This window comes from Phalangium opilio, unplaced genomic scaffold (assembly GCF_054372755.1).
Source record: "Phalangium opilio isolate 3A_F unplaced genomic scaffold, DU_Popi_V2 ptg000194l_1, whole genome shotgun sequence".
Classification (NCBI taxonomy): Eukaryota; Metazoa; Arthropoda; class Arachnida; order Opiliones; family Phalangiidae; genus Phalangium; species Phalangium opilio.
In genome coordinates this window covers 698778-718636 of record NW_028324212.1, presented here as the reverse complement: position 1 = coordinate 718636, position 19859 = coordinate 698778, and the positions used below count along the sequence as shown (strand labels likewise).

At 44.8% G+C, this 19859-nt stretch overlaps 31 non-coding genes across 31 annotated transcripts; all 31 read left to right on the top strand.

Moving 5' to 3' along the window:
* The first annotated feature begins 118 nt into the window (after positions 1 to 118).
* On the top strand, positions 119 to 190 carry TRNAP-AGG (transfer RNA proline (anticodon AGG)). Its single transcript has one exon. It is a non-coding gene; the product is annotated as a tRNA-Pro (tRNA).
* A 248-nt stretch (positions 191 to 438) lies between these two features.
* Positions 439 to 510, top strand: TRNAP-AGG (transfer RNA proline (anticodon AGG)). Its single transcript has one exon. It is a non-coding gene; the product is annotated as a tRNA-Pro (tRNA).
* Positions 511 to 1132: 622 nt separating this feature from the next.
* On the top strand, positions 1133 to 1204 carry TRNAP-AGG (transfer RNA proline (anticodon AGG)). The gene has a single exon. It is a non-coding gene; the product is annotated as a tRNA-Pro (tRNA).
* An 83-nt stretch (positions 1205 to 1287) lies between these two features.
* On the top strand, positions 1288 to 1359 carry TRNAP-AGG (transfer RNA proline (anticodon AGG)). Its single transcript has one exon. It is a non-coding gene; the product is annotated as a tRNA-Pro (tRNA).
* A 409-nt stretch (positions 1360 to 1768) lies between these two features.
* TRNAP-AGG (transfer RNA proline (anticodon AGG)) lies at positions 1769 to 1840 on the top strand. The gene has a single exon. It is a non-coding gene; the product is annotated as a tRNA-Pro (tRNA).
* A 248-nt stretch (positions 1841 to 2088) lies between these two features.
* On the top strand, positions 2089 to 2160 carry TRNAP-AGG (transfer RNA proline (anticodon AGG)). The gene has a single exon. It is a non-coding gene; the product is annotated as a tRNA-Pro (tRNA).
* A 621-nt stretch (positions 2161 to 2781) lies between these two features.
* TRNAP-AGG (transfer RNA proline (anticodon AGG)) lies at positions 2782 to 2853 on the top strand. Its single transcript has one exon. It is a non-coding gene; the product is annotated as a tRNA-Pro (tRNA).
* Positions 2854 to 3424: 571 nt separating this feature from the next.
* On the top strand, positions 3425 to 3496 carry TRNAP-AGG (transfer RNA proline (anticodon AGG)). Its single transcript has one exon. It is a non-coding gene; the product is annotated as a tRNA-Pro (tRNA).
* Positions 3497 to 4225: 729 nt separating this feature from the next.
* Positions 4226 to 4297, top strand: TRNAP-AGG (transfer RNA proline (anticodon AGG)). Its single transcript has one exon. It is a non-coding gene; the product is annotated as a tRNA-Pro (tRNA).
* A 729-nt stretch (positions 4298 to 5026) lies between these two features.
* TRNAP-AGG (transfer RNA proline (anticodon AGG)) lies at positions 5027 to 5098 on the top strand. The gene has a single exon. It is a non-coding gene; the product is annotated as a tRNA-Pro (tRNA).
* Positions 5099 to 5187: 89 nt separating this feature from the next.
* Positions 5188 to 5259, top strand: TRNAP-AGG (transfer RNA proline (anticodon AGG)). Its single transcript has one exon. It is a non-coding gene; the product is annotated as a tRNA-Pro (tRNA).
* Positions 5260 to 5348: 89 nt separating this feature from the next.
* TRNAP-AGG (transfer RNA proline (anticodon AGG)) lies at positions 5349 to 5420 on the top strand. The gene has a single exon. It is a non-coding gene; the product is annotated as a tRNA-Pro (tRNA).
* An 83-nt stretch (positions 5421 to 5503) lies between these two features.
* TRNAP-AGG (transfer RNA proline (anticodon AGG)) lies at positions 5504 to 5575 on the top strand. The gene has a single exon. It is a non-coding gene; the product is annotated as a tRNA-Pro (tRNA).
* Positions 5576 to 5984: 409 nt separating this feature from the next.
* Positions 5985 to 6056, top strand: TRNAP-AGG (transfer RNA proline (anticodon AGG)). Its single transcript has one exon. It is a non-coding gene; the product is annotated as a tRNA-Pro (tRNA).
* Positions 6057 to 6304: 248 nt separating this feature from the next.
* TRNAP-AGG (transfer RNA proline (anticodon AGG)) lies at positions 6305 to 6376 on the top strand. The gene has a single exon. It is a non-coding gene; the product is annotated as a tRNA-Pro (tRNA).
* A 621-nt stretch (positions 6377 to 6997) lies between these two features.
* Positions 6998 to 7069, top strand: TRNAP-AGG (transfer RNA proline (anticodon AGG)). Its single transcript has one exon. It is a non-coding gene; the product is annotated as a tRNA-Pro (tRNA).
* A 571-nt stretch (positions 7070 to 7640) lies between these two features.
* TRNAP-AGG (transfer RNA proline (anticodon AGG)) lies at positions 7641 to 7712 on the top strand. Its single transcript has one exon. It is a non-coding gene; the product is annotated as a tRNA-Pro (tRNA).
* Positions 7713 to 8763: 1051 nt separating this feature from the next.
* On the top strand, positions 8764 to 8835 carry TRNAP-AGG (transfer RNA proline (anticodon AGG)). Its single transcript has one exon. It is a non-coding gene; the product is annotated as a tRNA-Pro (tRNA).
* Positions 8836 to 9564: 729 nt separating this feature from the next.
* TRNAP-AGG (transfer RNA proline (anticodon AGG)) lies at positions 9565 to 9636 on the top strand. Its single transcript has one exon. It is a non-coding gene; the product is annotated as a tRNA-Pro (tRNA).
* Positions 9637 to 10206: 570 nt separating this feature from the next.
* On the top strand, positions 10207 to 10278 carry TRNAP-AGG (transfer RNA proline (anticodon AGG)). Its single transcript has one exon. It is a non-coding gene; the product is annotated as a tRNA-Pro (tRNA).
* A 248-nt stretch (positions 10279 to 10526) lies between these two features.
* TRNAP-AGG (transfer RNA proline (anticodon AGG)) lies at positions 10527 to 10598 on the top strand. The gene has a single exon. It is a non-coding gene; the product is annotated as a tRNA-Pro (tRNA).
* Positions 10599 to 11219: 621 nt separating this feature from the next.
* Positions 11220 to 11291, top strand: TRNAP-AGG (transfer RNA proline (anticodon AGG)). The gene has a single exon. It is a non-coding gene; the product is annotated as a tRNA-Pro (tRNA).
* Positions 11292 to 11862: 571 nt separating this feature from the next.
* TRNAP-AGG (transfer RNA proline (anticodon AGG)) lies at positions 11863 to 11934 on the top strand. The gene has a single exon. It is a non-coding gene; the product is annotated as a tRNA-Pro (tRNA).
* A 729-nt stretch (positions 11935 to 12663) lies between these two features.
* On the top strand, positions 12664 to 12735 carry TRNAP-AGG (transfer RNA proline (anticodon AGG)). Its single transcript has one exon. It is a non-coding gene; the product is annotated as a tRNA-Pro (tRNA).
* Positions 12736 to 13306: 571 nt separating this feature from the next.
* On the top strand, positions 13307 to 13378 carry TRNAP-AGG (transfer RNA proline (anticodon AGG)). The gene has a single exon. It is a non-coding gene; the product is annotated as a tRNA-Pro (tRNA).
* A 570-nt stretch (positions 13379 to 13948) lies between these two features.
* TRNAP-AGG (transfer RNA proline (anticodon AGG)) lies at positions 13949 to 14020 on the top strand. The gene has a single exon. It is a non-coding gene; the product is annotated as a tRNA-Pro (tRNA).
* Positions 14021 to 14749: 729 nt separating this feature from the next.
* On the top strand, positions 14750 to 14821 carry TRNAP-AGG (transfer RNA proline (anticodon AGG)). Its single transcript has one exon. It is a non-coding gene; the product is annotated as a tRNA-Pro (tRNA).
* A 571-nt stretch (positions 14822 to 15392) lies between these two features.
* Positions 15393 to 15464, top strand: TRNAP-AGG (transfer RNA proline (anticodon AGG)). The gene has a single exon. It is a non-coding gene; the product is annotated as a tRNA-Pro (tRNA).
* Positions 15465 to 16192: 728 nt separating this feature from the next.
* On the top strand, positions 16193 to 16264 carry TRNAP-AGG (transfer RNA proline (anticodon AGG)). The gene has a single exon. It is a non-coding gene; the product is annotated as a tRNA-Pro (tRNA).
* A 1373-nt stretch (positions 16265 to 17637) lies between these two features.
* TRNAP-AGG (transfer RNA proline (anticodon AGG)) lies at positions 17638 to 17709 on the top strand. The gene has a single exon. It is a non-coding gene; the product is annotated as a tRNA-Pro (tRNA).
* A 1047-nt stretch (positions 17710 to 18756) lies between these two features.
* Positions 18757 to 18828, top strand: TRNAP-AGG (transfer RNA proline (anticodon AGG)). The gene has a single exon. It is a non-coding gene; the product is annotated as a tRNA-Pro (tRNA).
* Positions 18829 to 19859: the final 1031 nt, after the last annotated feature.

Here is a 19859-nt window from a genome sequence, read left to right as displayed (position 1 = left end):
TGGTCCCGGGTTCAAATTCCGAACGAACCCGAGTTTTTGCAGAAGTAATTTAGTGACTATTTAAACGCAACTAACTACAGGGTAGACCTATGAGTTGAGCATGTTTTTTTACACACATGGTCCGTTGGTCTAGGGGTATGATACTCGCTTAGGGTGCGAGTGGTCCGGGGTTCAAATCCCGGACGGACCCGTGTTTTTGCAAAAGTAAATTAGTGACTATTTTAATGCAACTAACTACAGGGTAGGCCGTGGAGTTGAGCATGTTTAGTTACACACATGGTCCGTTGCTCTAGGGGTATGATACTCGCTTTGGGTGCGAGTGGTCCCGGGTTCAAATTCCGAACGAACCCGAGTTTTTGCAGAAGTAATTTAGTGACTATTTAAACGCAACTAACTACAGGGTAGACCTATGAGTTGAGCATGTTTTTTTACACACATGGTCTGTTGGTCTAGGGGTATGATACTCGCTTAGGGTGCGAGTGGTCCGGGGTTCAAATCCCGGACGGACCCGTGTTTTTGCAAAAGTAAATTTGTGACTATTTTAATGCAACTAACTACAGGGTAGGCCTATGAGTTCAGCATGTTTAGTTACACACATGGTCCGTTGGTCTGGGTAGGCCTATGAGTTGAGCATGTTTAGTTGCACACATGGTCCGTTGGTCTAGGGGTGCGATACTCGCTTAGGGTGCGCGTGGTCCCGGGTTCAAATCCCGGACGGACCCGAGTTTTTGCAAAAGTAAATTAGTGACTATTTTAATGCAACTAACAACAAGGTAGGCCTATGAGTTGAGAATGTTTTAGTTTCTTACATGGTCCGTTGGTCAAGGGCTATGATACTCGCATAGGGTGTGAGTGGTCCCGAAATAAAATCCCGACGAACCCGAGTTTTTGCAGAAATAATTTAGTAACTATTTTAATGAACCTAACTTCAGGGTAGGCCTATGAGTTGAGAATGTTTTAGTTACTTACATGGTCCGTTGGTCAAGGGGTATGATACTCGCTTAGGGTGCGAGTGGTCCCGGGTTCAAATTCCGGACGAACCCGAGTTTTTGCAGATGTAATTTAGTGACTATTTAAATGCAACTAACAACAAGGTAGGACTACGAGTTTAGCATGTTTCAGCATCATTCATGGTCCGTTGGTCTAGGGGTATGATACTCGCTTAGGGTGCGAATGGTCCCGGGTTCAAATCCCGGACGAACCCGATTTTTTGCAGAAGTAGTTACTATTTAAACGCAACTAACTACAGGGTAGACCTATGAGTTGAGCATGTTTAGTTACACACATGGTCCGTTGGTCTAGGGGTATGATACTCGCTTAGGGTGCGAGTGGTCCGGGGTTCAAATCCCGGACGGACCCGAGTTTTTGCTAAAGTAAATTAGTGACTATTTTAATGCAACTAACAACAAGGTAGGCCTATGAGTTGAGAATGTTTTAGTTTCTTACATGGTCCGTTGGTCAAGGGCTATGATACTCGCATAGGGTGTGAGTGGTCCCGAAATAAAATCCCGACGAACCCGAGTTTTTGCAGAAATAATTTAGTAACTATTTTAATGAACCTAACTTCAGGGTAGGCCTATGAGTTGAGAATGTTTTAGTTACTTACATGGTCCGTTGGTCAAGGGGTATGATACTCGCTTAGGGTGCGAGTGGTCCCGGGTTCAAATTCCGAACGAACCCGAGTTTTTGCAGAAGTAATTTAGTGACTATTTAAACGCAACTAACTACAGGGTAGACCTATGAGTTGAGCATGTTTTTTTACACACATGGTCCGTTGGTCTAGGGGTATGATACTCGCTTAGGGTGCGAGTGGTCCGGGGTTCAAATCCCGGACGGACCCGTGTTTTTGCAAAAGTAAATTAGTGACTATTTTAATGCAACTAACTACAGGGTAGGCCGTGGAGTTGAGCATGTTTAGTTACACACATGGTCCGTTGCTCTAGGGGTATGATACTCGCTTTGGGTGCGAGTGGTCCCGGGTTCAAATTCCGAACGAACCCGAGTTTTTGCAGAAGTAATTTAGTGACTATTTAAACGCAACTAACTACAGGGTAGACCTATGAGTTGAGCATGTTTTTTTACACACATGGTCTGTTGGTCTAGGGGTATGATACTCGCTTAGGGTGCGAGTGGTCCGGGGTTCAAATCCCGGACGGACCCGTGTTTTTGCAAAAGTAAATTTGTGACTATTTTAATGCAACTAACTACAGGGTAGGCCTATGAGTTCAGCATGTTTAGTTACACACATGGTCCGTTGGTCTGGGTAGGCCTATGAGTTGAGCATGTTTAGTTGCACACATGGTCCGTTGGTCTAGGGGTGCGATACTCGCTTAGGGTGCGCGTGGTCCCGGGTTCAAATCCCGGACGGACCCGAGTTTTTGCAAAAGTAAATTAGTGACTATTTTAATGCAACTAACAACAAGGTAGGCCTATGAGTTGAGAATGTTTTAGTTTCTTACATGGTCCGTTGGTCAAGGGCTATGATACTCGCATAGGGTGTGAGTGGTCCCGAAATAAAATCCCGACGAACCCGAGTTTTTGCAGAAATAATTTAGTAACTATTTTAATGAACCTAACTTCAGGGTAGGCCTATGAGTTGAGAATGTTTTAGTTACTTACATGGTCCGTTGGTCAAGGGGTATGATACTCGCTTAGGGTGCGAGTGGTCCCGGGTTCAAATTCCGAACGAACCCGAGTTTTTGCAGAAGTAATTTAGTGACTATTTAAACGCAACTAACTACAGGGTAGACCTATGAGTTGAGCATGTTTTTTTACACACATGGTCCGTTGGTCTAGGGGTATGATACTCGCTTAGGGTGCGAGTGGTCCGGGGTTCAAATCCCGGACGGACCCGTGTTTTTGCAAAAGTAAATTAGTGACTATTTTAATGCAACTAACTACAGGGTAGGCCGTGGAGTTGAGCATGTTTAGTTACACACATGGTCCGTTGCTCTAGGGGTATGATACTCGCTTTGGGTGCGAGTGGTCCCTGGTTCAAATCCCGGACGGACCCGAGTTTTTGCAGAAGTAATTTAGTGACTATTTTAATGAACCTAACTACAGGGTAGGCCTATGAGTTGAGAATGTTTTAGTTACTTACATGGTCCGTTTGTCAAGGGGTATGATACTCGCCTAGGGTGCGAGTGGTCCCGAGTTTAAATCCCGGACGGACCCGAGATTTTGCAGAAGTAATTTAGTGACTATTTTAATGAACCTAACTACAGGGTAGGCCTATGAGTTGAGAATGTTTTAGTTACTTACATGGTCCGTTGGTCAAGGGGTATGATACTCGCCTAGGGTGCGAGTGGTCCCGAGTTTAAATCCCGGACGGACCCGAGTTTTTGCAAAAGTAATTTAGTGACTATTTAAATGCAACTAACAACAAGGTAGGCCTACGAGTTTAGCATGTTTCAGCATCATTCATGGTCCGTTGGTCTAGGGGTATGATACTCGCTTAGGGTGCGAGTGGTCCCGGGTTCAAATCCCGGACGAACCCGAGTTTTTGCAGAAGTAATTTAGTGACTATTTTAATGAACCTAACTACAGGGTAGGCCTATGAGTTGAGAATGTTTTAGTTACTTACATGGTCCGTTGGTCAAGGGGTATGATACTCGCCTAGGGTGCGAGTGGTCCCGAGTTTAAATCCCGGACGGACCCGAGTTTTTGCAAAAGTAATTTAGTGACTATTTAAAGCAACTAACTACAGGGTAGACCTATGAGTTGAGCATGTTACGTTACACACATGGTCCGTTGGTCTTGGGGTATGATACTCGCATAGGGTGCGAGTGGTCGCGGGTTCAAATCCCGGACGAACCCGAGTTTTTGCAGAAGTAATTTGGTGACTATTTAAAGGCAACTAACTACAGGGTAGACCTATGAGTTGAGCATGTTTTGTTACACACATGGTCCGTTGGTCTTGGGTTATGATACTCTCATAGGGTGCAAGTGGTCCAGGGTTCAAATCCCAGACGGACCCGAGTTTTTGCAAAAGTAAATTAGTGACTATTTTAATGCAACTAACTACAGGGTAAGCCTATGAGTTGAGAATGTTTTAGTTACTTACATGGTCCGTTGGTCAAGGGGTATGATACTCGCTTAGGGTGCGAGTGGTCCCGGGTTCAAATTCCGAACGAACCCGAGTTTTTGCAGAAGTAATTTAGTGACTATTTAAACGCAACTAACTACAGGGTAGACCTATGAGTTGAGCATGTTTTTTTACACACATGGTCCGTTGGTCTAGGGGTATGATACTCGCTTAGGGTGCGAGTGGTCCGGGGTTCAAATCCCGGACGGACCCGTGTTTTTGCAAAAGTAAATTAGTGACTATTTTAATGCAACTAACTACAGGGTAGGCCGTGGAGTTGAGCATGTTTAGTTACACACATGGTCCGTTGCTCTAGGGGTACGATACTCGCTTTGGGTGCGAGTGGTCCCTGGTTCAAATCTCGGACGGACTCGAGTTTTTGCAGAAGTAATTTAGTGACTATTTTAATGAACCTAACTACAGGGTAGGCCTATGAGTTGAGAATGTTTTAGTTACTTACATGGTCCGTTTGTCAAGGGGTATGATACTCGCCTAGGGTGCGAGTGGTCCCGAGTTTAAATCCCGGACGGACCCGAGATTTTGCAGAAGTAATTTAGTGACTATTTTAATGAACCTAACTACAGGGTAGGCCTATGAGTTGAGAACGTTTTAGTTACTTACATGGTCCGTTGGTCAAGGGGTATGATACTCGCCTAGGGTGCGAGTGGTCCCGAGTTTAAATCCCGGACGGACCCGAGTTTTTGCAAAAGTAATTTAGTGACTATTTAAATGCAACTAACTACAGGGTAGAGCTATGAGTTGAGCATGTTACGTTACACACATGGTCCGTTGGTCTTGGGGTATGATGCTCCCTTGGGTGCGAGTGGTCCCGAGTTCAAATCCCGCACGGACCCGAGTTTTTGCAGAAGTAATTTAGTGACCATTTTAATGCAACTAACAACAGGGTATGTCTATGAGTTGAGTATGTTGCGTTACACACATGGTCCGTTGGTCTAGGGGTATGATACTCGCTTAGGGTGCGAGTGGTCCCGGGTTCAAATCCCGGACGAACCCGAGTTTTTGCAAAAGTAAATTAGTGACTATTTTAATGCAACTAACAACAAGGTAGGACTACGAGTTTAGCATGTTTCAGCATCATTCATGGTCCGTTGGTCTAGGGGTATGATACTCGCTTAGGGTGCGAGTGGTCCCGGGTTAAAATCCCGGACGGACCCGAGTTTTTGCAGATGTAATTTAGTGACTATTTAAATGCAACTAACAACAAGGTAGGACTACGAGTTTAGCATGTTTCAGCATCATTCATGGTCCGTTGGTCTAGGGGTATGATACTCGCTTAGGGTGCGAATGGTCCCGGGTTCAAATCCCGGACGAACCCGATTTTTTGCAGAAGTAGTGACTATTTAAACGCAACTAACTACAGGGTAGACCTATGAGTTGAGCATGTTTAGTTACACACATGGTCCGTTGGTCTAGGGGTATGATACTCGCTTAGGGTGCGAGTGGTCCGGGGTTCAAATCCCGGACGGACCCGAGTTTTTGCTAAAGTAAATTAGTGACTATTTTAATGCAACTAACAACAAGGTAGGCCTATGAGTTGAGAATGTTTTAGTTTCTTACATGGTCCGTTGGTCAAGGGCTATGATACTCGCATAGGGTGTGAGTGGTCCCGAAATAAAATCCCGACGAACCCGAGTTTTTGCAGAAATAATTTAGTAACTATTTTAATGAACCTAACTTCAGGGTAGGCCTATGAGTTGAGAATGTTTTAGTTACTTACATGGTCCGTTGGTCAAGGGGTATGATACTCGCTTAGGGTGCGAGTGGTCCCGGGTTCAAATTCCGAACGAACCCGAGTTTTTGCAGAAGTAATTTAGTGACTATTTAAACGCAACTAACTACAGGGTAGACCTATGAGTTGAGCATGTTTTTTTACACACATGGTCCGTTGGTCTAGGGGTATGATACTCGCTTAGGGTGCGAGTGGTCCGGGGTTCAAATCCCGGACGGACCCGTGTTTTTGCAAAAGTAAATTAGTGACTATTTTAATGCAACTAACTACAGGGTAGGCCGTGGAGTTGAGCATGTTTAGTTACACACATGGTCCGTTGCTCTAGGGGTATGATACTCGCTTTGGGTGCGAGTGGTCCCGGGTTCAAATTCCGAACGAACCCGAGTTTTTGCAGAAGTAATTTAGTGACTATTTAAACGCAACTAACTACTGGGTAGACCTATGAGTTGAGCATGTTTTTTTACACACATGGTCTGTTGGTCTAGGGGTATGATACTCGCTTAGGGTGCGAGTGGTCCGGGGTTCAAATCCCGGACGGACCCGTGTTTTTGCAAAAGTAAATTTGTGACTATTTTAATGCAACTAACTACAGGGTAGGCCTATGAGTTCAGCATGTTTAGTTACACACATGGTCCGTTGGTCTGGGTAGGCCTATGAGTTGAGCATGTTTAGTTGCACACATGGTCCGTTGGTCTAGGGGTGCGATACTCGCTTAGGGTGCGCGTGGTCCCGGGTTCAAATCCCGGACGGACCCGAGTTTTTGCAAAAGTAAATTAGTGACTATTTTAATGCAACTAACAACAAGGTAGGCCTATGAGTTGAGAATGTTTTAGTTTCTTACATGGTCCGTTGGTCAAGGGCTATGATACTCGCATAGGGTGTGAGTGGTCCCGAAATAAAATCCCGACGAACCCGAGTTTTTGCAGAAATAATTTAGTAACTATTTTAATGAACCTAACTTCAGGGTAGGCCTATGAGTTGAGAATGTTTTAGTTACTTACATGGTCCGTTGGTCAAGGGGTATGATACTCGCTTAGGGTGCGAGTGGTCCCGGGTTCAAATTCCGAACGAACCCGAGTTTTTGCAGAAGTAATTTAGTGACTATTTAAACGCAACTAACTACAGGGTAGACCTATGAGTTGAGCATGTTTTTTTACACACATGGTCCGTTGGTCTAGGGGTATGATACTCGCTTAGGGTGCGAGTGGTCCGGGGTTCAAATCCCGGACGGACCCGTGTTTTTGCAAAAGTAAATTAGTGACTATTTTAATGCAACTAACTACAGGGTAGGCCGTGGAGTTGAGCATGTTTAGTTACACACATGGTCCGTTGCTCTAGGGGTATGATACTCGCTTTGGGTGCGAGTGGTCCCTGGTTCAAATCCCGGACGGACCCGAGTTTTTGCAGAAGTAATTTAGTGACTATTTTAATGAACCTAACTACAGGGTAGGCCTATGAGTTGAGAATGTTTTAGTTACTTACATGGTCCGTTTGTCAAGGGGTATGATACTCGCCTAGGGTGCGAGTGGTCCCGAGTTTAAATCCCGGACGGACCCGAGATTTTGCAGAAGTAATTTAGTGACTATTTTAATGAACCTAACTACAGGGTAGGCCTATGAGTTGAGAATGTTTTAGTTACTTACATGGTCCGTTGGTCAAGGGGTATGATACTCGCCTAGGGTGCGAGTGGTCCCGAGTTTAAATCCCGGACGGACCCGAGTTTTTGCAAAAGTAATTTAGTGACTATTTAAATGCAACTAACAACAAGGTAGGCCTACGAGTTTAGCATGTTTCAGCATCATTCATGGTCCGTTGGTCTAGGGGTATGATACTCGCTTAGGGTGCGAGTGGTCCCGGGTTCAAATCCCGGACGAACCCGAGTTTTTGCAGAAGTAATTTAGTGACTATTTTAATGAACCTAACTACAGGGTAGGCCTATGAGTTGAGAATGTTTTAGTTACTTACATGGTCCGTTGGTCAAGGGGTATGATACTCGCCTAGGGTGCGAGTGGTCCCGAGTTTAAATCCCGGACGGACCCGAGTTTTTGCAAAAGTAATTTAGTGACTATTTAAAGCAACTAACTACAGGGTAGACCTATGAGTTGAGCATGTTACGTTACACACATGGTCCGTTGGTCTTGGGGTATGATACTCGCATAGGGTGCGAGTGGTCGCGGGTTCAAATCCCGGACGAACCCGAGTTTTTGCAGAAGTAATTTGGTGACTATTTAAAGGCAACTAACTACAGGGTAGACCTATGAGTTGAGCATGTTTTGTTACACACATGGTCCGTTGGTCTTGGGTTATGATACTCGCTTAGGGTGCGAGTGGTCCGGGGTTCAAATCCCGGACGGACCCGTGTTTTTGCAAAAGTAAATTAGTGACTATTTTAATGCAACTAACTACAGGGTAGGCCGTGGAGTTGAGCATGTTTAGTTACACACATGGTCCGTTGCTCTAGGGGTATGATACTCGCTTTGGGTGCGAGTGGTCCCTGGTTCAAATCCCGGACGGACCCGAGTTTTTGCAGAAGTAATTTAGTGACTATTTTAATGAACCTAACTACAGGGTAGGCCTATGAGTTGAGAATGTTTTAGTTACTTACATGGTCCGTTTGTCAAGGGGTATGATACTCGCCTAGGGTGCGAGTGGTCCCGAGTTTAAATCCCGGACGGACCCGAGATTTTGCAGAAGTAATTTAGTGACTATTTTAATGAACCTAACTACAGGGTAGGCCTATGAGTTGAGAATGTTTTAGTTACTTACATGGTCCGTTGGTCAAGGGGTATGATACTCGCCTAGGGTGCGAGTGGTCCCGAGTTTAAATCCCGGACGGACCCGAGTTTTTGCAAAAGTAATTTAGTGACTATTTAAATGCAACTAACAACAAGGTAGGCCTACGAGTTTAGCATGTTTCAGCATCATTCATGGTCCGTTGGTCTAGGGGTATGATACTCGCTTAGGGTGCGAGTGGTCCCGGGTTCAAATCCCGGACGAACCCGAGTTTTTGCAGAAGTAATTTAGTGACTATTTTAATGAACCTAACTACAGGGTAGGCCTATGAGTTGAGAATGTTTTAGTTACTTACATGGTCCGTTGGTCAAGGGGTATGATACTCGCCTAGGGTGCGAGTGGTCCCGAGTTTAAATCCCGGACGGACCCGAGTTTTTGCAAAAGTAATTTAGTGACTATTTAAAGCAACTAACTACAGGGTAGACCTATGAGTTGAGCATGTTACGTTACACACATGGTCCGTTGGTCTTGGGGTATGATACTCGCATAGGGTGCGAGTGGTCGCGGGTTCAAATCCCGGACGAACCCGAGTTTTTGCAGAAGTAATTTGGTGACTATTTAAAGGCAACTAACTACAGGGTAGACCTATGAGTTGAGCATGTTTTGTTACACACATGGTCCGTTGGTCTTGGGTTATGATACTCTCATAGGGTGCAAGTGGTCCAGGGTTCAAATCCCAGACGGACCCGAGTTTTTGCAAAAGTAAATTAGTGACTATTTTAATGCAACTAACTACAGGGTAAGCCTATGAGTTGAGAATGTTTTAGTTACTTACATGGTCCGTTGGTCAAGGGGTATGATACTCGCTTAGGGTGCGAGTGGTCCCGGGTTCAAATTCCGAACGAACCCGAGTTTTTGCAGAAGTAATTTAGTGACTATTTAAACGCAACTAACTACAGGGTAGACCTATGAGTTGAGCATGTTTTTTTACACACATGGTCCGTTGGTCTAGGGGTATGATACTCGCTTAGGGTGCGAGTGGTCCGGGGTTCAAATCCCGGACGGACCCGTGTTTTTGCAAAAGTAAATTAGTGACTATTTTAATGCAACTAACTACAGGGTAGGCCGTGGAGTTGAGCATGTTTAGTTACACACATGGTCCGTTGCTCTAGGGGTATGATACTCGCTTTGGGTGCGAGTGGTCCCTGGTTCAAATCTCGGACGGACTCGAGTTTTTGCAGAAGTAATTTAGTGACTATTTTAATGAACCTAACTACAGGGTAGGCCTATGAGTTGAGAATGTTTTAGTTACTTACATGGTCCGTTTGTCAAGGGGTATGATACTCGCCTAGGGTGCGAGTGGTCCCGAGTTTAAATCCCGGACGGACCCGAGATTTTGCAGAAGTAATTTAGTGACTATTTTAATGAACCTAACTACAGGGTAGGCCTATGAGTTGAGAATGTTTTAGTTACTTACATGGTCCGTTGGTCAAGGGGTATGATACTCGCCTAGGGTGCGAGTGGTCCCGAGTTTAAATCCCGGACGGACCCGAGTTTTTGCAAAAGTAATTTAGTGACTATTTAAACGCAACTAACTACAGGGTAGACCTATGAGTTGAGCATGTTTTTTTACACACATGGTCCGTTGGTCTAGGGGTATGATACTCGCTTAGGGTGCGAGTGGTCCGGGGTTCAAATCCCGGACGGACCCGTGTTTTTGCAAAAGTAAATTAGTGACTATTTTAATGCAACTAACTACAGGGTAGGCCGTGGAGTTGAGCATGTTTAGTTACACACATGGTCCGTTGCTCTAGGGGTATGATACTCGCTTTGGGTGCGAGTGGTCCCGGGTTCAAATTCCGAACGAACCCGAGTTTTTGCAGAAGTAATTTAGTGACTATTTAAACGCAACTAACTACAGGGTAGACCTATGAGTTGAGCATGTTTTTTTACACACATGGTCCGTTGGTCTAGGGGTATGATACTCGCTTAGGGTGCGAGTGGTCCGGGGTTCAAATCCCGGACGGACCCGTGTTTTTGCAAAAGTAAATTAGTGACTATTTTAATGCAACTAACTACAGGGTAGGCCTATGAGTTCAGCATGTTTAGTTACACACATGGTCCGTTGGTCTGGGTAGGCCTATGAGTTGAGCATGTTTAGTTGCACACATGGTCCGTTGGTCTAGGGGTGCGATACTCGCTTAGGGTGCGCGTGGTCCCGGGTTCAAATCCCGGACGGACCCGAGTTTTTGCAAAAGTAAATTAGTGACTATTTTAATGCAACTAACAACAAGGTAGGCCTATGAGTTGAGAATGTTTTAGTTTCTTACATGGTCCGTTGGTCAAGGGCTATGATACTCGCATAGGGTGTGAGTGGTCCCGAAATAAAATCCCGACGAACCCGAGTTTTTGCAGAAATAATTTAGTAACTATTTTAATGAACCTAACTTCAGGGTAGGCCTATGAGTTGAGAATGTTTTAGTTACTTACATGGTCCGTTGGTCAAGGGGTATGATACTCGCTTAGGGTGCGAGTGGTCCCGGGTTCAAATTCCGAACGAACCCGAGTTTTTGCAGAAGTAATTTAGTGACTATTTAAACGCAACTAACTACAGGGTAGACCTATGAGTTGAGCATGTTTTTTTACACACATGGTCCGTTGGTCTAGGGGTATGATACTCGCTTAGGGTGCGAGTGGTCCGGGGTTCAAATCCCGGACGGACCCGTGTTTTTGCAAAAGTAAATTAGTGACTATTTTAATGCAACTAACTACAGGGTAGGCCGTGGAGTTGAGCATGTTTAGTTACACACATGGTCCGTTGCTCTAGGGGTATGATACTCGCTTTGGGTGCGAGTGGTCCCTGGTTCAAATCCCGGACGGACCCGAGTTTTTGCAGAAGTAATTTAGTGACTATTTTAATGAACCTAACTACAGGGTAGGCCTATGAGTTGAGAATGTTTTAGTTACTTACATGGTCCGTTTGTCAAGGGGTATGATACTCGCCTAGGGTGCGAGTGGTCCCGAGTTTAAATCCCGGACGGACCCGAGATTTTGCAGAAGTAATTTAGTGACTATTTTAATGAACCTAACTACAGGGTAGGCCTATGAGTTGAGAATGTTTTAGTTACTTACATGGTCCGTTGGTCAAGGGGTATGATACTCGCCTAGGGTGCGAGTGGTCCCGAGTTTAAATCCCGGACGGACCCGAGTTTTTGCAAAAGTAATTTAGTGACTATTTAAATGCAACTAACAACAAGGTAGGCCTACGAGTTTAGCATGTTTCAGCATCATTCATGGTCCGTTGGTCTAGGGGTATGATACTCGCTTAGGGTGCGAGTGGTCCCGGGTTCAAATCCCGGACGAACCCGAGTTTTTGCAGAAGTAATTTAGTGACTATTTTAATGAACCTAACTACAGGGTAGGCCTATGAGTTGAGAATGTTTTAGTTACTTACATGGTCCGTTGGTCAAGGGGTATGATACTCGCCTAGGGTGCGAGTGGTCCCGAGTTTAAATCCCGGACGGACCCGAGTTTTTGCAAAAGTAATTTAGTGACTATTTAAAGCAACTAACTACAGGGTAGACCTATGAGTTGAGCATGTTACGTTACACACATGGTCCGTTGGTCTTGGGGTATGATACTCGCATAGGGTGCGAGTGGTCGCGGGTTCAAATCCCGGACGAACCCGAGTTTTTGCAGAAGTAATTTGGTGACTATTTAAAGGCAACTAACTACAGGGTAGACCTATGAGTTGAGCATGTTTTGTTACACACATGGTCCGTTGGTCTTGGGTTATGATACTCTCATAGGGTGCAAGTGGTCCAGGGTTCAAATCCCAGACGGACCCGAGTTTTTGCAAAAGTAAATTAGTGACTATTTTAATGCAACTAACTACAGGGTAAGCCTATGAGTTGAGAATGTTTTAGTTAATTACATGGTCCGTTGGTCAAGGGGTATGATACTCGCTTAGGGTGCGAGTGGTCCCGGGTTCAAATTCCGAACGAACCCGAGTTTTTGCAGAAGTAATTTAGTGACTATTTAAACGCAACTAACTACAGGGTAGACCTATGAGTTGAGCATGTTTTTTTACACACATGGTCCGTTGGTCTAGGGGTATGATACTCGCTTAGGGTGCGAGTGGTCCGGGGTTCAAATCCCGGACGGACCCGTGTTTTTGCAAAAGTAAATTAGTGACTATTTTAATGCAACTAACTACAGGGTAGGCCGTGGAGTTGAGCATGTTTAGTTACACACATGGTCCGTTGCTCTAGGGGTATGATACTCGCTTTGGGTGCGAGTGGTCCCTGGTTCAAATCTCGGACGGACTCGAGTTTTTGCAGAAGTAATTTAGTGACTATTTTAATGAACCTAACTACAGGGTAGGCCTATGAGTTGAGAATGTTTTAGTTACTTACATGGTCCGTTTGTCAAGGGGTATGATACTCGCCTAGGGTGCGAGTGGTCCCGAGTTTAAATCCCGGACGGACCCGAGATTTTGCAGAAGTAATTTAGTGACTATTTTAATGAACCTAACTACAGGGTAGGCCTATGAGTTGAGAATGTTTTAGTTACTTACATGGTCCGTTGGTCAAGGGGTATGATACTCGCCTAGGGTGCGAGTGGTCCCGAGTTTAAATCCCGGACGGACCCGAGTTTTTGCAAAAGTAATTTAGTGACTATTTAAATGCAACTAACAACAAGGTAGGCCTACGAGTTTAGCATGTTTCAGCATCATTCATGGTCCGTTGGTCTAGGGGTATGATACTCGCTTAGGGTGCGAGTGGTCCCGGGTTCAAATCCCGGACGAACCCGAGTTTTTGCAGAAGTAATTTAGTGACTATTTTAATGAACCTAACTACAGGGTAGGCCTATGAGTTGAGAATGTTTTAGTTACTTACATGGTCCGTTGGTCAAGGGGTATGATACTCGCCTAGGGTGCGAGTGGTCCCGAGTTTAAATCCCGGACGGACCCGAGTTTTTGCAAAAGTAATTTAGTGACTATTTAAAGCAACTAACTACAGGGTAGACCTATGAGTTGAGCATGTTACGTTACACACATGGTCCGTTGGTCTTGGGGTATGATACTCGCATAGGGTGCGAGTGGTCGCGGGTTCAAATCCCGGACGAACCCGAGTTTTTGCAGAAGTAATTTAGTGACTATTTAAAGGCAACTATCTACAGGGTAGACCTATGAGTTGAGAATGTTTTAGTTACTTACATGGTCCGTTGGTCAAGGGGTATGATACTCGCCTAGGGTGCGAGTGGTCCCGAGTTTAAATCCCGGACGGACCCGAGTTTTTGCAAAAGTAATTTAGTGACTATTTAAATGCAACTAACAACAAGGTAGGCCTACGAGTTTAGCATGTTTCAGCATCATTCATGGTCCGTTGGTCTAGGGGTATGATACTCGCTTAGGGTGCGAGTGGTCCCGGGTTCAAATCCCGGACGAACCCGAGTTTTTGCAGAAGTAATTTAGTGACTATTTTAATGAACCTAACTACAGGGTAGGCCTATGAGTTGAGAATGTTTTAGTTACTTACATGGTCCGTTGGTCAAGGGGTATGATACTCGCCTAGGGTGCGAGTGGTCCCGAGTTTAAATCCCGGACGGACCCGAGTTTTTGCAAAAGTAATTTAGTGACTATTTAAAGCAACTAACTACAGGGTAGACCTATGAGTTGAGCATGTTACGTTACACACATGGTCCGTTGGTCTTGGGGTATGATACTCGCATAGGGTGCGAGTGGTCGCGGGTTCAAATCCCGGACGAACCCGAGTTTTTGCAGAAGTAATTTGGTGACTATTTAAAGGCAACTAACTACAGGGTAGAACTATGAGTTGAGCATGTTTTGTTACACACATGGTCCGTTGGTCTTGGGTTATGATACTCTCATAGGGTGCAAGTGGTCCAGGGTTCAAATCCCAGACGGACCCGAGTTTTTGAAAAAGTAAATTAGTGACTATTTTAATGCAACTAACTACAGGGTAAGCCTATGAGTTGAGAATGTTTTAGTTACTTACATGGTCCGTTGGTCAAGGGGTATGATACTCGCTTAGGGTGCGAGTGGTCCCGGGTTCAAATTCCGAACGAACCCGAGTTTTTGCAGAAGTAATTTAGTGACTATTTAAACGCAACTAACTACAGGGTAGACCTATGAGTTGAGCATGTTTTTTTACACACATGGTCCGTTGGTCTAGGGGTATGATACTCGCTTAGGGTGCGAGTGGTCCGGGGTTCAAATCCCGGACGGACCCGTGTTTTTGCAAAAGTAAATTAGTGACTATTTTAATGCAACTAACTACAGGGTAGGCCGTGGAGTTGAGCATGTTTAGTTACACACATGGTCCGTTGCTCTAGGGGTATGATACTCGCTTTGGGTGCGAGTGGTCCCTGGTTCAAATCTCGGACGGACTCGAGTTTTTGCAGAAGTAATTTAGTGACTATTTTAATGAACCTAACTACAGGGTAGGCCTATGAGTTGAGAATGTTTTAGTTACTTACATGGTCCGTTTGTCAAGGGGTATGATACTCGCCTAGGGTGCGAGTGGTCCCGAGTTTAAATCCCGGACGGACCCGAGATTTTGCAGAAGTAATTTAGTGACTATTTTAATGAACCTAACTACAGGGTAGGCCTATGAGTTGAGAATGTTTTAGTTACTTACATGGTCCGTTGGTCAAGGGGTATGATACTCGCCTAGGGTGCGAGTGGTCCCGAGTTTAAATCCCGGACGGACCCGAGTTTTTGCAAAAGTAATTTAGTGACTATTTAAATGCAACTAACAACAAGGTAGGCCTACGAGTTTAGCATGTTTCAGCATCATTCATGGTCCGTTGGTCTAGGGGTATGATACTCGCTTAGGGTGCGAGTGGTCCCGGGTTCAAATCCCGGACGAACCCGAGTTTTTGCAGAAGTAATTTAGTGACTATTTTAATGAACCTAACTACAGGGTAGGCCTATGAGTTGAGAATGTTTTAGTTACTTACATGGTCCGTTGGTCAAGGGGTATGATACTCGCCTAGGGTGCGAGTGGTCCCGAGTTTAAATCCCGGACGGACCCGAGTTTTTGCAAAAGTAATTTAGTGACTATTTAAAGCAACTAACTACAGGGTAGACCTATGAGTTGAGCATGTTACGTTACACACATGGTCCGTTGGTCTTGGGGTATGATACTCGCATAGGGTGCGAGTGGTCGCGGGTTCAAATCCCGGACGAACCCGAGTTTTTGCAGAAGTAATTTAGTGACTATTTAAAGGCAACTATCTACAGGGTAGACCTATGAGTTGAGCATGTTTTGTTACACACATGGTCCGTTGGTCTTGGGTTATGATACTCTCATAGGGTGCAAGTGGTCCAGGGTTCAAATCCCAGACGGACCCGAGTTTTTGCAAAAGTAAATTAGTGACTATTTTAATGCAACTAACTACAGGGTAAGCCTATGAGTTGAGCATGTTTAGTTACACACATGGTCCGTTGATCTAGGGGTATGATACTCGCTTTGGGTGTGAGTGGTCCCGAAATAAAATCCCGACGGACCCGAGTTTTTGCAGAAATAATTTAGTGACTATTTTAATGAACCTAACTACAGGGTAGGCCTATGAGTTGAGAATGTTTTAGTTACTTGCATGGTCCGTTGGTCAAGGGGTATGATACTCGCTTAGGGTGCGAGTGGTCCCGGGTTCAAATCCCGGACGAACCCGGGTTTTTGCAGAAGTAATTTAGTGACTATTTAAACGCAACTAACTACAGGGTAGACCTATGAGTTGAGCATGTTTTTTTACACACATGGTCCGTTGGTCTAGGGGTATGATACTCGCTTAGGGTGCGAGTGGTCCGGGGTTCAAATCCCTAACGGAGCCGTGTTTTTGCAAAAGTAAATTATTGACTATTTTAATGCAACTAACTACAGGGTAGGCCGTGGAGTTGAGCATGTTTTGTTACACACATGGTCCGTTGATCAAGGGGTATGATACTCGCTTTGGGTGCGAGTGGTACCTGGTTCAAATCCCGGACGGACCCGAGTTTTTGCAGAAGTAATTTAGTGACTATTTTAATGAACCTAACTACAGGGTAGGCCTATGAGTTGAGAATGTTTTAGTTACTTACATGGTCCGTTTGTCAAGGGGTATGATACTCGCCTAGGGTGCGAGTGGTCTCGAGTTTAAATCCCGGACGAACCCGAGTTTTTGCAGAAGTAATTTGGTGACTATTTAAAGGCAACTAACTACAGGGTAGACCTATGAGTTGAGCATGTTTTGTTACACACATGGTCCGTTGGTCTTGGGTTATGATTCTCTCATAGGGTGCAAGTGGTCCAGGGTTCAAATCCCAGACGGACCCGAGTTTTTGCAAAAGTAAATTAGTGACTATTTTAATGCAACTAACTACAGGGTAAGCCTATGAGTTGAGAATGTTTTAGTTACTTACATGGTCCGTTGGTCAAGGGGTATGATACTCGCTTAGGGTGCGAGTGGTACGGGGTTCAAATCCCGGACGGACCCGTGTTTTTGCAAAAGTAAATTAGTGACTATTTTAATGCAACTAACTACAGGGTAGGCCGTGGAGTTGAGCATGTTTAGTTACACACATGGTCCGTTGCTCTAGGGGTATGATACTCGCTTTGGGTGCGAGTGGTCCCTGGTTCAAATCTCGGACGGACCCGAGTTTTTGCAGAAGTAATTTAGTGACTATTTTAATGAACCTAACTACAGGGTAGGCCTATGAGTTGAGAATGTTTTAGTTACTTACATGGTCCGTTTGTCAAGGGGTATGATACTCGCCTAGGGTGCGAGTGGTCCCGAGTTTAAATCCCGGACGGACCCGAGATTTTGCAGAAGTAATTTAGTGACTATTTTAATGAACCTAACTACAGGGTAGGCCTATGAGTTGAGAATGTTTTAGTTACTTACATGGTCCGTTGGTCAAGGGGTATGATACTCGCCTAGGGTGCGAGTGGTCCCGAGTTTAAATCCCGGACGGACCCGAGTTTTTGCAAAAGTAATTTAGTGACTATTTAAATGCAACTAACAACAAGGTAGGCCTACGAGTTTAGCATGTTTCAGCATCATTCATGGTCCGTTGGTCTAGGGGTATGATAATCGCTTAGGGTGCGAGTGGTCCCGGGTTCAAATCCCGGACGAACCCGAGTTTTTGCAGAAGTAATTTAGTGACTATTTTAATGAACCTAACTACAGGGTAGGCCTATGAGTTGAGAATGTTTTAGTTACTTACATGGTCCGTTGGTCAAGGGGTATGATACTCGCCTAGGGTGCGAGTGGTCCCGAGTTTAAATCCCGGACGGACCCGAGTTTTTGCAAAAGTAATTTAGTGACTATTTAAAGCAACTAACTACAGGGTAGACCTATGAGTTGAGCATGTTACGTTACACACATGGTCCGTTGGTCTTGGGATATGATACTCGCATAGGGTGCGAGTGGTCGCGGGTTCAAATCCCGGACGAACCCGAGTTTTTGCAGAAGTAATTTAGTGACTATTTAAAGGCAACTATCTACAGGGCAGACCTATGAGTTGAGCATGTTTTGTTACACACATGGTCCGTTGGTCTTGGGTTATGATACTCTCATAGGGTGCAAGTGGTCCAGGGTTCAAATCCCAGACGGACCCGAGTTTTTGCAAAAGTAATTTAGTGACTATTTAAAGCAACTAACTACAGGGTAGACCTATGAGTTGAGCATGTTACGTTACACACATGGTCCGTTGGTCTTGGGATATGATACTCGCATAGGGTGCGAGTGGTCGCGGGTTCAAATCCCGGACGAACCCGAGATTTTGCAGAAGTAATTTAGTGACTATTTAAAGGCAACTATCTACAGGGCAGACCTATGAGTTGAGCATGTTTTGTTACACACATGGTCCGTTGGTCTTGGGTTATGATACTCTCATAGGGTGCAAGTGGTCCAGGGTTCAAATCCCAGACGGACCCGAGTTTTTGCAAAAGTAAATTAGTGACTATTTTAATGCAACTAACTACAGGGTAAGCCTATGAGTTGAGCATGTTTAGTTACACACATGGTCCGTTGATCTAGGGGTATGATACTCGCTTTGGGTGTGAGTGGTCCCGAAATAAAATCCCGACGGACCCGAGTTTTTGCAGAAATAATTTAGTGACTATTTTAATGAACCTAACTACAGGGTAGGCCTATGAGTTGAGAATGTTTTAGTTACTTGCATGGTCCGTTGGTCAAGGGGTATGATACTCGCTTAGGGTGCGAGTGGTCCCGGGTTCAAATCCCGGACGAACCCGGGTTTTTGCAGAAGTAATTTAGTGACTATTTAAACGCAACTAACTACAGGGTAGACCTATGAGTTGAGCATGTTTTTTTACACACATGGTCCGTTGGTCTAGGGGTATGATACTCGCTTAGGGTGCGAGTGGTCCGGGGTTCAAATCCCTAACGGAGCCGTGTTTTTGCAAAAGTAAATTATTGACTATTTTAATGCAACTAACTACAGGGTAGGCCGTGGAGTTGAGCATGTTTTGTTACACACATGGTCCGTTGATCAAGGGGTATGATACTCGCTTTGGGTGCGAGTGGTACCTGGTTCAAATCCCGGACGGACCCGAGTTTTTGCAGAAGTAATTTAGTGACTATTTTAATGAACCTAACTACAGGGTAGGCCTATGAGTTGAGAATGTTTTAGTTACTTACATGGTCCGTTTGTCAAGGGGTATGATACTCGCCTAGGGTGCGAGTGGTCTCGAGTTTAAATCCCGGACGAACCCGAGTTTTTGCAGAAGTAATTTGGTGACTATTTAAAGGCAACTAACTACAGGGTAGACCTATGAGTTGAGCATGTTTTGTTACACACATGGTCCGTTGGTCTTGGGTTATGATTCTCTCATAGGGTGCAAGTGGTCCAGGGTTCAAATCCCAGACGGACCCGAGTTTTTGCAAAAGTAAATTAGTGACTATTTTAATGCAACTAACTACAGGGTAAGCCTATGAGTTGAGAATGTTTTAGTTACTTACATGGTCCGTTGGTCAAGGGGTATGATACTCGCTTAGGGTGCGAGTGGTACGGGGTTCAAATCCCGGACGGACCCGTGTTTTTGCAAAAGTAAATTAGTGACTATTTTAATGCAACTAACTACAGGGTAGGCCGTGGAGTTGAGCATGTTTAGTTACACACATGGTCCGTTGCTCTAGGGGTATGATACTCGCTTTGGGTGCGAGTGGTCCCTGGTTCAAATCTCGGACGGACCCGAGTTTTTGCAGAAGTAATTTAGTGACTATTTTAATGAACCTAACTACAGGGTAGGCCTATGAGTTGAG